Below are 16,012 nucleotides of genomic sequence, written 5' to 3'. Positions count from 1 at the left end.
ATTTTTACTGTTAATTTTCACTGAAAAGAACAATTTAAACACAACACGTGAGAAAATAAACTGAAGCTTCAAACAAAAGTGTACATTATATAATAATAAAATATTTCAGACTGTCTAGTGGAAGAGTAAATGTTGATAATTTGTTTAACGTAAACAGAAACATTAGTTCATCGATATTATCATTTATTATACATAACCGCTGGCAGTGACATTTTTTTCAAAATATAAATAAGGAGATGTTGTATGATGCCAATAAGACAAATTTCAATCAGAGTTTCAATGACAAATATATCAGCAATTATATGCCTTCAACCAATACAGACATGTACAGACCGAATAATCTGTCTCTTGTGTGTTTATACTTGTCATTTCATATTTAATTTGTCAACCGACCAGAGGAGGAACGACATTCTGCATACGACACGCATATTGGACTTATATTATCGATCGGTCGCAGTCACCTGGACAATGGAAATTTGTTGGATGATATTATACACATAAGCAATAATATACAGTTGTGATGATTATATAATATACATACATGTATACATAATAATTGAATTTGGTATTTGTCATTATTTGCCGGGTATATACGAACACCTTTATCAAACTGCTATTTTCCGGGTGCTTTTTTGTTTTTTGGTACGGCATGGACATTATAATTGAATACTCGTTTATTAAAGTAATTTTAACAAATTTTGGGTTTTTATTTTGGTCAAAATTTTATTTAATACAAGATTATAAATATTAGACTCGTTTTTTCATTTGTCATTAAAAAAAATAGAAAAACACCAGAAAACAAGTAAAATACGAAGCCAACCAATATCCAAATTAAACATGTAATTTAAAAAACAAAAAGCTGTCTTACATGTTTTGTTTTGTTGTTTTTTTCGAGGGGGGGGGGGGGGGTGATCATTTTTATTTCAATTATTTTGAATATCTAAAATACACAATTCATGGTATTTGTTGCTAAGGTTTACGTATTTACTCACGGATTTGACAACTATTTTTTGACATTTTATTTGAAAATCGTCGTTTTTTAGCGACTCATTATGCAGCAACGAATGGAGACTTAAGGAGCCTTTTATGTTTTATGCTGTATAAACAATATTCTTTAACGGTTATAAATTTCGATTTTTTTTTACTCGCTAACTAACGTAGTATTAATAAAAGCTTGTGTCTAGTATTTTTACAGACCTCGAATAAAAATTCCTGTCATTACGGAACATAATCTTTATAGACACAATTTACCAAAAAGAAGTAAAAAATACATTACATTTATTATGTAAAAGTTATTTTCGATCATCAATATTTCTTTCCATTTGAAAACTTGCTATATTTTTATGATTGCAATAGAGTATATTTGATATTAAAACATGAACAAATATACATTGCAAATTGAATGATATTCAATGAATTTTAATCTCATAAAACAACATGTCATAGTTACAGTTAAAATTGATTTTTACAATAACAAAGTCTTATTGTCAAGTCCGATTTAATCAATTGACTATACATTTTTTAAAGGTTAAAAGTTGTAGAATTTTACCGAAAGCCGTTAAAGCTAGGTAAATTTGTACGCAATTCCGAAAAAATATATTTCATTTTAGTTGTAATTTATGCTCATTTAACCCTCACATATATTTTATTTTGGACAATTGAACAAAGCAAACAAATTTTCACGGAAGGACATGAATATAATTGAGAAATCAGGGTATTACAAACAAGCTCGAATAAAGGGAGACAAACCTTATTAATCTGCACAAACAATTTTATGTCAAAATTGATAGATTTACCTGGTACTGGATGCTACTGAAAACTCCCAATCAACTATTTTATCGATGGACTGACGTGTACTAAAATGTACTAAACAGTATTGGATGTAACGCTACGGGTTTTTTCTTAATTACCTAAACCAGTACTGACTGGTACTTAATCGATCGCGAAAGTTAGTGTACTGAACATGTACTGAACAACTGAAAAAGATCTTGACATTTTTCCTTGCGGTAAATTCAGGCATTTAAGAGTTGTTTAGTTTAAAATGACCGTTTTAGTAGTAAAACCTGTTACTAGTGTACTATAACAACAGCCTTATTTTTGTGTGCATGCAATGAATGAAGACTCGTGATCAGCGATTAGACGATAGTTTACCTGAAAAATGAATCAAAAATATATTCCCGTTAGACATCGTGCGGTCTGCTTGATTGAGAAATTAAAATCAATGACGTAGAAATCGCTCCCAAGTTCGTAAATATTACTGAAATCCTACAATCAAATTTCTAAACATGCATCAAAATACAAATCTGTATCAATGACCTGTAAAAAATAAAACCAATAGTTGTCGCGATTCTCCGATCAATACATATGTGCTCTGTTCAACGGTCTCCCCTGAAAAGATATCAATATTCCAGACATATATACTTGAGCGTCACGTGACTTTAAAACACCATCGCGCGCGCGGACCTAAAATTAGAATAAAACATTCCATATCCAAATATAGAAAGTGAAACTTCCAAGACAAAATGTAACTCAGTTTTTTCCTACAAGTTCAAACAAAATGCACACACAACACATAAAAAATCCATGAAGTTCGAGTTCCCGTAGAAAATAGGGAACATTTTTAAAAAAAGGGATGTAAGGATTTTTATTCATTAGGAAATCCAGGCTGTCCGTTTTGGAGTGCGGGATGTACTACTGAAATCTTTTTCATACATTACTTACTTGCGAAGTTGCATTTTTACAAGTCTCAAATGTGTACGACATTCATCTTTTACTTGACATGGTTCTTTTTATGAAATTATTAGATTCTTGAATTCCTTGAGAAAAAACTATAGGCTGAAAGGAAGTGAAAAACTGTAACTTACATTAACTGGTATATGACCATTTAAGTTTCTAATCTGTTTAATTTTGATACCTCTTCTAAATACAACATGTACTACATCTTTCTTGAAACGTCGTACAAGTCAGATACAAAACAAAGGTTACAAAAACAGGCCGGAAACAAACTGCCGTATAGTTTTTCTGTACTCGCAGTCAGGTCAAGGTCCTCGGCTATCGCCTCGGACCTTCACCTGACTACTCGTGCAGAAAAACTATCCGGCAACAGTTGTTACCGGCCTGTTTCTTTGTTACCTTTGTATTGTATCTAATACGTATCAGACAAATTAACAAAAAAGCTAATCGCCAACCCAATCAAGGATGTCCACCTCGGCTTTAAATCACATGGTATAAACGGTTGAAAGTTACCTGTGTATATTTAGTTCTAACTTTTAATCTAAAAAAAAAAGAAATGCATGCATATGCACAAGCCTTACATGTTTGCACATTTTATTTCTACAAATTACCAAACTATTTCAACTCTCTTCTCGAATGTACTTTTAAGGATAATGATACAATGTAAAAAAAGGGGTTAAAATAGTCAGTTTTAAAAACCATTAAAAAGACAAACTATACAAGAACTGCATATAAGGTTTAGACATAGGCTTTCCATGAAGATTATATAAAATTAGATCATGATAACTTGTATGTATACCTATGGAAGATTTGCATGTACTTTCACGGCAATGGCTGCATGACTGCATTCTCTATAGACGACACGTTGATGATCATATTTTTTTTTGAAAATTGAAATTATCCCACACCAAATTTACTCTTTTTAAACACTTATTTCCTAAATGAATTCATATTATACACAGACCTTGCTGAGTGAACATGTTTAACTTGAGATAGAGATTCTGAATAAACATTATTTTTAAAACATCTTCACAAAAAAAAAAAGAATCACAGTATCACAGCTTCACGTGTTACGGTCTATATATAAATATATACTTACTTTGAGCTTCAAAAACATAATATCATTTATGAAAATGATCTATTGATAATTGCTTAACGTCCAGTGGCAAATATTACATGCATGTTCAGAATTTTTCTTATAAAAATAAAATGGGCGTTGATGGCAGATATTTCATTGTTTCCGTTAAATTAATTCTCAACTGTTATACACTATATGGGTAAACCTGTCTACTGTTATTGACTGTATGTTGGTCTTGTGATGTCTTCTGCATATTGTTTTCGTGGGGTTGCTGTCTTTTTACTTATACCCAATATATTCTTACAAATGTACATTGAATTTCATACTTGTCGGGTTGTTAAAATAATTGAATGTCGTGGTAACGAGCAGTATTTTAGATTTTAAAGTATAATCGTGGAATAAAAACTTTACATACTTGGAAATTGCGCGTTTTCTTGATCAATATAACTGACAAATAAAACCCTCAAAAATTCGATTCATTTTTACTGTTAATTTTCACTGAAAAGAACAATTTAAACACAACACGTGAGAAAATAAACTGAAGCTTCAAACAAAAGTGTACATTATATAATAATAAAATAATTCAGACTGTCTGGTGGAAGAGTAAATGTTGATATTTTGTGTAAACAGAAACATTAGTTCATCAATATTATCATTTATTATACATAACCGCTGGCAGTGACATTTTTTTCAAAATATAAATAAGGAGATGTTGTATGATGCCAATAAGACAAATTTCAATCAGAGTTTCAATGACAAATATATCAGCAATTATATGCCTTCAACCAATACAGACATGTACAGACCGAATAATCTGTCTCTTGTGTGTTTATACTTGTCATTTCATATTTAATTTGTCAACCGACCAGAGGAGGAACGACATTCTGCATACGACACGCATATTGGACTTATATTATCGATCGGTCGCAGTCACCTGGACAATGGAAATTTGTTGGATGATATTATACACATAAGCAATAATATACAGTTGTGATGATTATATAATATACATACATGTATACATAATAATTGAATTTGGTATTTGTCATTATTTGCCGGGTATATACGAATACTTTTATCAAACTGCTATTTTCCGGGTGCTTTTTTGTTTTTTGGTACGGCATGGACATTATAATTGAATACTCGTTTATTAAAGTAATTTTAACAAATTTTGGGTTTTTATTTTGGTCAAAATTTTATTTAATACAAGATTATAAATATTAGACTCGTTTTTTCATTTGTCATTAAAAAAAAGAAAAACACCAGAAAACAAGTAAAATACGAAGCCAACCAATATCCAAATTAAACATGTAATTTAAAAAACAAAAAGCTATCTTACATGTTTTGTTTTGTTTTTTTTTTCGAGCGGGGGGGGGGGGGGGGGGGGGGGGGGGGGGGTGATCATTTTTATTTCAATTATCTTGAATATCTAAAATACACAATTCATGGTATTTGTGCTGAGGTTTACGTATTTACGTATTTACTCACGGATTTGACAACTATTTTTTGACATTTTATTTGAAAATCGTCGTTTTTTAGCGACTCATTATGCAGCAACGACTGGAGACTTAAGGAGCCTTTTATGTTTTATGCTGTATAAACAATATTCTTTAACGGTTATAAATTTCGATTTTTTTTTACTCGCTAACTAACGAAGTATTAATAAAAGCTTGTGTCTAGTATTTTTACAGACCTCGAATAAAAATTCCTGTCATTACGGATCATAATCTTTATAGACACAATTTACCAAAAAGAAGTAAAAAATACATTACATTTTTTATGTAAAAGTTATTTTCGATCATCAATATTTCTTTCCATTTGAAAACTTGCTATATTTTTATGATTGCAATAGAGTATATTTGATATTTAAACATGAACAAATATACATTGCAAATTGAATGATATTCAATGAATTTTAATCTCATAAAACAACATGTCATAGTTACAGTTAAAATTGATTTTTACAATAACAAAGTCTTATTGTCAAGTCCGATTTAATCAATTGACTATACATTTTTTAAAGGTTAAAAGTTGTAGAATTTTACCGAAAGCCGTTAAAGCTAGGTAAATTTGTACGCAATTCCGAAAAAATATATTTAATTTTAGTTGTAATTTATGCTCATTTAGCCCTCACATATAATTTATTTTGGACAATTGAACAAAGCAAACAATTTTTCACAAGGAAGGACATGAATATAATTGAGAAATCAGGGTATTACAAACAAGCTCGAATACAGGGAGACAAACCTTATTAATCTGCACAAACAATTGTATGTCAAAATTGATAGATTTACCTGGTACTGGATGCTACTGAAAACTCCCAATCAACTATTTTATCGATGAACTGACGTGTACTAAAATGTACTAAACAGTACTGGATTTAACGCTACGGGTTTTTTCTTAATTACCTAAACCAGTACTGACTGGTACTTAATCGATCGCGAAAGTTAGTGTACTGAACAACTGAAAAAGATCTTGACATTTTTCCTTGCGGTAAATTCAGGCATTTAAGAGTTGTTTAGTTTAAAATGACCGTTTCAGTAGTAAAACCTGTTACTAGTGTACTATACCAACAGCCTTATTTTTGTGTGCATGCAATGAATGAAGACTCGTGATCAGCGATTAGACGATAGTTTACCTGAAAAATGAATCAAAAATATATTCCCGTTAGACATCGTGCGGTCTGCTTGATTGAGAAATTAAAATCAATGACGTAGAAATCGCTCCCAAGTTCGTAAATATTACTGAAATCCTACAATCAAATTTCTAAACATGCATCAACATACAAATCTGTATCAATGACCTGTAAAAAATAAAACCAATAGTTGTCGCGATTTTCCGATCAATACATATGTGCTCTGTTCAACGGTCTCCCCTGAAAAGATATCAATATTCCAGACATATATACTTGAGCGTCACGTGACTTCAAAACACCATCGCGCGCGCGGACCTAAAATTAGAATAAAACATTCCATATCCAAATATAGAAAGTGAAACTTCCAAGACAAAATGTTACTCAGTTTTTTCCTACAAGATCAAACAAAATGCACACACAACACATAAACAATCCATGAAGTTCGAGTTCCCGTAGAAAATAGGGAACATTTTAAAAAAAAGGGATGTAAGGATTTTTATTCATTAGGAAATCCAGGCTGTCCGTTTTGGAGTGCGGGATGTACTACAAGTACGCAGCCACGTCGTCGGTCAGAATATGGACGTTAAGTCCAATGCCTCGGAAAAAGAGAGTGCCATACAAACCGATGCAAACGTGCAATCAATCAATCAGTCAATCAATCAATCAATCAATCAATCAATCAATCAATCAATCAATCTGTTTAAAACCGGGTCCAATATCGCATTTGTTTCTTTTTCGCTTGTTCCGAGAGACCCTATCCCATGTGTTTAAATAGTATATCAGTAAAACAACCAACCAACCAATCAACCAATCAATCAATAAAAAAATCAATTAATCGTGTTTTGGAGGGGACAGACATTGATCATTGCCATTTCTTCTTACAGACTTGTTTAATTGAAAGGAAAACAAACAGACAGAGGAGACAAAGATGACATCATTGAAACAACAATGCTTTAGTTCAACCAGTTTTTCTATAATGAAACTGTCATCCACAGAATTGGTAAATATTATTGAAAATTCGTGATGACATGATAAAATGTCGTAATTTATTTGTTTTACACAGTTTGATATTCAAGAAAAACCAACATAGTTAGATAATATAATTATTTACACAATTACTAACACATATTTATATTAATATTATTGTAATTGTTATAAAATACATCAAATAACAAAATTACAAACCTAATCTTGATTTATATCCATTTTTTAGAAATTTACCTGTGACATCACTTTTTGTGGCGTTGATACATTCTTGTGACGCTCAGTTCGTTATTCTATTATGTGTACTGTCCTAAATCAATTTTAGGTATTCCATGTTATTCTGTGGTTAACATTTCAAAAATCTATTTTATCATGTATTAATAAATATTTCTCTGTCCTGAGTGTTATTGCATGTATTTATTCTGTATTCCTGTCATGTAATGTTGTCATTTTAGCGATATATTTAAGATTGCTATAAAGCGCAAGGTTTGGCTAACCACAAAACCAGGTTCAACCTACCATTTTTTTCTTAAAATGTCCTGAACATGCTGAACCAATCTTGTAATATCAATTCTGATAGGTCACTAAAAGAGAAGCTAATGATACCAAAGGGATATTCAGACTCATAAATTGACAATGACACGGCAAAATAATAAGAAGAAAAACAACCATTTCAAAACACAACATAGAAAACTTAAGACTGAGCGTCACGACCAACCAACACTTAGGGTGATCGCAGATGCTTTGGCAGGGTAAGCAGATCCTGCTCCACATGTGGCATCCGTTAAATTAGGGATTTTAGAAGCTCGTTCAAGATTACTGCAGGTAATATAACGACAAAGTATATGTGCTACCTGTAATAGTAGCTGGTATTTTAAACGGTTTGTTTTGTAAGTCTGAGGTGCTGATAAATACAGATGACGTCGTGAAAATCAGAATAGTTTATGTTGAAACAACCAACCACCTCATTCACTCATAAAAATTTGCTACAAATATTAAAAGAGAAAAGAGAACTTATAGATGTAATGCGTCAGAAGTGCTTTCTGGATATACCTTCATCATCGACGACTAAAGCCATGAACATTTAATGCAGGGACGTATAAATAATATTCTATTTTAACTCTATTGTACTTGGTGTAAATAGTATGTATCAATAAAAGTATGTATTAGTTGCTTGAATTGTTAAAATAATAGTGTCCTTAGTGCAAAGTATGATATACATCATAAGGTGTCGAAAATGGTTTTTCCCTAAAATTGGTTTGAATTATTGGTTGACTAATTATTGACATTGCGATCAATTGGCTATTAAAACGCATGACAACTACTTCCAAAGATAATAACAAACAGTTTTACATTGATGACCAATTGTCTATATCAAATTATGTCCTGTTAATCCCTTGTTAAAAAATATATTGTGTGCATTATTTTTCCCGTATTTGCAACATAAAGGCAATACTACACAAATATTGGCCCAGCATGTTAAATTGTTCATAACAGATAAATACCATAACTATGTTTCACGATTTATTGGTAATAGTAGGATACTTTTTAAAATTAAAACTCCTTGAAAGACACTGTGAATGACTACAATAAGGTTTTAATTAGGGAGATAAAACTCTCGATGGTTTTTTTCTCTACATACATGTACTATATAATTTTAATTGATTATTTCTATCAGATTGTATGTTTACAGAAACTTTCTGAGTAACAAAGCAACATATGAAAGACAAACAGAGTATCTATAGCTATGGTTTTCTCAGATAATACATGCATAAGCTTTAAAATCTCAAACCTTGTTATCGCAAGACAACTTTAATCAATACAGACAATTGAAAGGTTCAAAATTGTACCAAATCCAAAGTGAAACTCATAAGTAAAGTATAAACAAACTTTTGAGTGTAAGTTATCACATTCCCCTGAACAGACTGAGAAAAATGCATGTATCGATTCCACAAACGATACTAAACTATACGTGTTTTACAGTGACAACTTGATGTATCAATAAGGCATTCAATAAAGGCAACAGTAGTATACCGCTAATCGAAATTCATAAATCGATTGAGACTAAAATGCAACACACACAGAAACGAACTATGATATAACAATGGCCATTTTCCTGACTTGGTACAGGACATTTTAAGAAAAAATGGAGGGTTGAACCTGGTTTTGTGGCTAGCCAAACGTCCTGCTTTTATGGCAATGTTAAATATAACATTAAAATGACAACATTACACGACAGGACTACAATACAAATAAATGGGATAACATACAGGACAGAAACACACACAAATAATATCTATCAAAAGGTACCAGGCTTATATTTTAATACGCCAGACGCGCGTTTCGTCTTCATAAGACCCATCAGTGATGCTCAGATAAAAAAAGTTCGAAAGCCAAAACAAGTACAAAGTTGAAAAGCATTGAGGACCAAAAGTTCCAAAAAGTTTTGCCAAATACGGCTAAGGTTATATGGCTGGGATAAGAAAATCCTTAGTATTTAGAATAGTTCATACATTTAACCTTAAAGTTCTATATTTTCGTATTTTTAATTGTTATAAATTATACCGTTTGCTTTCTCGTTTGAATTGTTCACATTTTTCTTGTCGGGTTCTTTTATAGCTGACTATGATACGGTATAAGTTTTGCTCATTGTTGAAGACCGTTAGTTGACAGTTCTCTCATTGTCAATCATACCACTTCTTTCCCTTTTTTATATAAATGTAGCATATTCGATACTTAGATGGTCCGACAAAGACTAGTTTTGAATTAAGTAATGATTACAACAGGATGTTATTACAAAGTTATCTAAACAAGAGCCTTTAGACCCTAATAATCCCTTTATTTATAAAGCAAGTATAGATAAAATTTGGGTTTTTTTAAAAAGGTATACGAGTACTCTTTTGGGAGTCCTATTAAACAGAAGCACCTCTTAAAGCTAGCTTTGAAAAGCAAAATTTCCCAATATTTAAGTTTATCTTGATCTTGTTTTAAGGATACAATGCTGAGGGTGGTTTTGACTACCAATGATAATCAGTAAGTTCAATTCACAGAAGATCGTGATGCAGGATCGCATGCTTATTCAACTCCAACAATAATAACTGAAGAAAAAGTATGTACCAATTGTAAAACTGCATCTAATTTATATGCTGTTGGTGATTTATGTGACCAATCCATTCGTGTCGATTCTATACGAAGACATAAGCATAAAAAAGGTAAGACTACGGAGACACATTCAAGTGTGATGGTCATATGCAGCACCACCCAAAAGATCGTTTCTGTATTTTTATCTTTTAAAAGGGTTGTTCTCATTTCTAAAGGGGCATTAGCTACGAGGTATGCAACAGATAAGAATATAATTTTGTTTTGTTAAATCATTAATAAAAGTGAAATAATGAAAAAATAATTCGCTTTAATCAGCCAATTTGGTTCAATTTTGTAAAAAGAAATGAAGAAACATCGCTGATGAATTAGTCACTTGCATGTGAATAATTCGACTTCATTGAATTCGTATTCATGTGACCGTTAATTTAACTAATTAGCTGGAGATTGGTTACGCATGTATTAGTCATGTTCAGCCATGAAAAGAAAAAGAATGTCAACATTCTCGTTTGAATTGTTTTACATTTGTGATTTCGAGGCCTTTTACAGCTGACTATGCGATACGGGCTTTGCTCTTTGTTGAAGGCCGCACGGTGACTGATAGCTGTTAATTTCTGTGTCATTTGGTCTCTTGTGGAGAGTTGTGTCATTGGCAATCATACCACATCTTCTTTTTTATATTGAAAGTGAAACAAAGGTGAATCATTACTAATTTCTTAACTATAACATGAAATAAAACAGACATGGAAAAATCCTATTGCACGAGGTCGCTATCTGTTTATATGCATGTTTATGTTTCAATCTTGTGATGTGACCGACGGCAGTCTTCGATAGTTAGTTATATGCGCGTCGAGATTTAAATGCATATGGAATTCTGATACATATTATCGAGTACCTGCATTGGTAACTGTTTATTTCAGACCTATTGTAATTTGTATATACATTTTAGAATGTAACCAAACAAATATGAGAATTTGAGTCAAATCGATGAACATGATTTTGATAGCTAATGCCCCTTTAAATCACATGCAAAATAAAACACAAATATAACATATTATCAACACTAACTTGACTAAAAAAATGTTTTATTGTTGTTCAATTATTTTAGTGTCAAATTCATTTTTTTACAGTTAACATTTATTCTAAGATTGATTTTTTTCAGATATCAAATGACTTTATCAAAAGTTATGAAATTTTTGAAAAACTACCTGGACTGGGACACATGTATCTATATGTTCATCATGATTAAAAGATATGTTCATCATGATTAAAAGACAGTAGGCTATATAGAGCAAAATTTTCAAATTATTTTTTTCATTGTTAAATTGTTTTAGTGTTTTACTTATAAATGTACGTAGTTGTTTGTTAAAGGGGCACTAGCTGTCAAATTCATGTTCACCGATTTGAATCAAATTCTCATATCTGATTTCTAACCATGTTAAACATTTATCCAAATTATAAAAAGTCTAAAATAAACAATTAACAGGGCATGGGCTCGATAATATGTAGCTGCGTTTCGTGTGTATTTGAGTCTTGATGCCATCTAATTAACTATCAAGTTGACCTCCGAAGAACTCCGATGGTCAGATAAGCGATATAAACATATATATAGTTATAAAGAGAAAGACAAACTCTTGCAAGTGGATTTTTCTAGGTCTGTTTAATCTCATATTATAGATTGAAAATATATGTTAATCATCGTCTTTACCTCTATAAGAACGATTTTTTGTGTGAATCGAATCAGTCAATCAAATGATTTACCTTTGTTTCACTTTCAATGTTGACATTCTTCTCCTTTAAATAGCCGAACACACACACTTCATGCATTATCCACATCTAGGTAAGGGGTTAAATTGAAGTTCACATGAATACGGATTCAATGAGGTCGTATTATTTACTTCCAAGTGAATAATTTATCATCAATGTTTCTTAGCTTAATATGACAAAATTGAACCATACTGGCTGCTCAAAGCGAATTATTATTTCACTATTTCACCTTTATTATTGATTGAACAAAACTAAATAATACTTTAGATTTTTTTGTATATCTCGTAGCTAGTGCCCCTTTAACATTTTAAATAGTCTAAGATTGAAGTTTTTCATACATCAAATCAAATACGAAGTTAAAGAACTTAACAACCAGTGTTTAGTTTAACCCTTAAGGATATTTTTTTAATTCAAATTGTACCAGTCATTGTCTTAAATCTCCTTTTAAGTACATGTACCAGATATATTGGTTTAAATGCATCAACATATATCAACGCTCAGTATTTATGCATGTGATCTATTTTTTACCACCCAATAGCTTAAAAAAGTTTTAAAATATTATAGAAAAGAAAGAAAGGTTCATAAAAGTTCACCAGCAATTTATCAAAAGAAAGAAGAAGATATATAATTTATCGCACAAATTCGTAAAGACATTGAACGTGCATAATTTCTGCGATCCATCGCACTTTCATTAAAATGTCTTTCTATGCATAATCCAGATAAAAACATGGACCCTTTAAAAAGTTGTAAGAAATATTATTTTCAAGGTTATAGATAAGTTTCATTGACCACTGCCACATGCGCCTCTATAAGCACAGTCTTTCTGTCCATACCGAACAAGTTAATAATTACAACCCAAGAGACAAATTTAAACATAATAAAACATTGTTCATTTATAATTATAAACTGTTTTTCTAGATATTGGCAATTCTTCTTTAAGTTACAAAGACTTTGTTTAGATAATATCAAATAGCGAATACATGTGCAAATGAATTGTTTTTGAAAAAGAATACCTATATCAATGGACACAATGACGATTGTATCCTTCAGAGTGATCAAGCTCTTTGATTAAAATAATTTTACAACAAATAAGAAAAACGAAGGCGTTTATTATCTTCATATATACAGCAATATAATTACATGTTAGTCAACATATATAGTTTGTTCTTTAGCCTGTTATAGATCTGTGAAATGATTTTCTAATCATTAATTACGTCTGGCAAGATATACCCAGCCTATTTGTCTACCTGCTATTTGAATTAGTCGTTTGAGAAAAGTAGAAGTTTGCACATAGCAAACGTTAAACATAACTTCAACTCAGTACAATGAAAGGTTGGGAAATAACGTTGCGTGTTGTTCGATCTACTGTTTTTATTCTGCTCATGAAAACCTTTTGTCTTGCAAAGCTTAATACTAAAAAACAAGGTTTTATCAATACAAAAGACAGAATAATTATACCAAGCAGTTCAACATTGAAGACAGAAAAAACTACATCATCCATTGCTTGTAGTACTCTGTGTTGCATGATGGGATCATGCTGCTACGCTAGTTATGACAAGAAAACTAGACAGTGTCTTTTAGAAGAGTCTTGCTGCCCACAAAGTGAACTTTCAGGAGATGCATTAATAATGAAGAAGTCAACAGGTACAAGTAGATAATTTTACTTAAACATTAGAATTTATTAAGATGATTATCTTCCCTCATAAATTTGATTTATATTTGCCACTTTTCACCAGATGTAAAATGATCAGTTAAACAAGCAGAGTTCACATGGCTTTTATATGAATATAATTTAAACATTGATTTTTGGTCGTTTTACACTCAAAAAGAGAAAATATAACAATGCGTCTACCATAAACGGGGCTATCACTAGTTCCATTGACGTGTAGCAGCTTTAGCAAAGTAAAAGATATATCAGAACATTTGCAAATTTGCTTTGCTTGTGTAGATGCATAACATAACGCATAGGTTTAAGAATCTTTTTAATTGATTTTTACTCATATCAGTTTGTAACTTTTTTAAAGTTAATTAATGATTAAAGTTAATAAAGGAAGACACAAATGTTTAAGCCATCGTCACCGTTTTTTACAGTCATATACAGATAAGTATGTACTAGGTTATGTTGTTTGACACTTCTTGCTAAGTAAATCAACGACAAGTCACAAGTTATATAGAAGTTTCGAGAGTTTGACTGCATCTCATCTTGAGAAAAGAAAAAAAAAAAAGATATGTATTGTAATGGAAGAAATTTAAAGTCTTAATCACGACTTCACATGTCAAAGACAATGTATCAGTAAGGAATATCAAACGATGACAGAAAAAAAAACACAAAAGAAGGAAAAATTCGAAAGTATATCATTCAGAGTTTTCCAGACACATCTATAGAAACGTTTATTGTCGAAGTTTGTAATAAAATGAATTGAGAATGAGGTTTTTAGCCTTATTCCTGTAATTTATCTCATTTTATGTTTAATTCTCCCTCCCCCTTTTCTTGTGCTATGTTTTGTACTGTATATGTAAATATTATAAACAACGTTCTAATGTGGAATTATATGTGTTTGCATAGTTCGTCCACTTGTACGTTTATTGACATTATGGGAAAATTGCTGCAACCACTTTGCTTTGAAAATATTAGAAAAAAAAAAGATAATGAAAAGCTCGTACCAATGTATTGTCATCGCTTTATTTGAAAACAGAGGTATCTTGGGACGTTAGGAATATACTGATATATAAAAATATTTAAAATTTTCCTAATACTAGTAAATGACTTTTATTTAAATGATTAAATTTTGATGATGCGGCAAAAATAAAATCTTAATGGCTTCATCCAAACAAATTTAGGACATTGTGTTTTATATTGTCCAAAAAAGCTGTTCATTGAGTGTTGTTTTCATTTAACTTGGATTTTCCCTTTATCATTTCTCCAACGTCCTTAAACGATATGTTTATATAATTAATAATGGGTTTTCATATAGAGGTGCGTAATATGCCAATACATGTCTATACGTCTTAGTACATTTACAATACGTCTTGCTTGTAAAACTCAAATTATATTAATTTACTATTAGAATCTATGCAATTTTTTTAGGTTCATTACAATGCCAAAACGGATGGTTTAAGAACGAAAATAAATGCTACTTCTTCAGTAATGACAAGAATAATTGGAACAAGGCTAAGGTTTGTACTCCTTCATTAGTAAATAAGGTTAGAGAATATCAAAGGTCTCGCTCAGTTTTATTCTATTAGTGAAACAAAGTTCCCAATCTATATTATGCATAATTTGAAGAGGTGAAATCATACGGTGTCAATAACGTTCTGGAACGCTAACGTAAGCATAAGACTGGAAAATGCACGATTGTGAAACTGTAAGTCTTGAAAACATAAATGAATGTTGAAAGCCAATTTTCTTAAATTGCATGAAGGTACTCAATTAACTTCGTCGAAACCTGTCTAAGTATGTTTTTGAAATTGTTTAAGCATGTACCTTTTTCAGTTTTCTTTGTATTTTACGTCAACTCTTTTAGTGTGTTTAATTACCGGGAACAGCATAAATTTGCAGTTCACCTAGATCGCTTCAATTCAAACGAAAAAAAATGCCAAATAACTGGGGGTATGATTTATACTGGTTTTGAGTCGGGTTTGCCCTTTACGTCGATAGTTTTCCCTTCGCTATTGCCCGTCGTAAAATTTTTAGCATAAAGGTCAATCCCGTAAGA

The sequence above is a fragment of the Mytilus californianus genome, unplaced genomic scaffold (genome assembly GCF_021869535.1).
Source record: "Mytilus californianus isolate M0D057914Y unplaced genomic scaffold, xbMytCali1.0.p SCAF_10, whole genome shotgun sequence".
Taxonomy (NCBI): domain Eukaryota; kingdom Metazoa; phylum Mollusca; class Bivalvia; order Mytilida; family Mytilidae; genus Mytilus; species Mytilus californianus.
Note: the sequence above shows the minus strand (reverse complement) of the source record.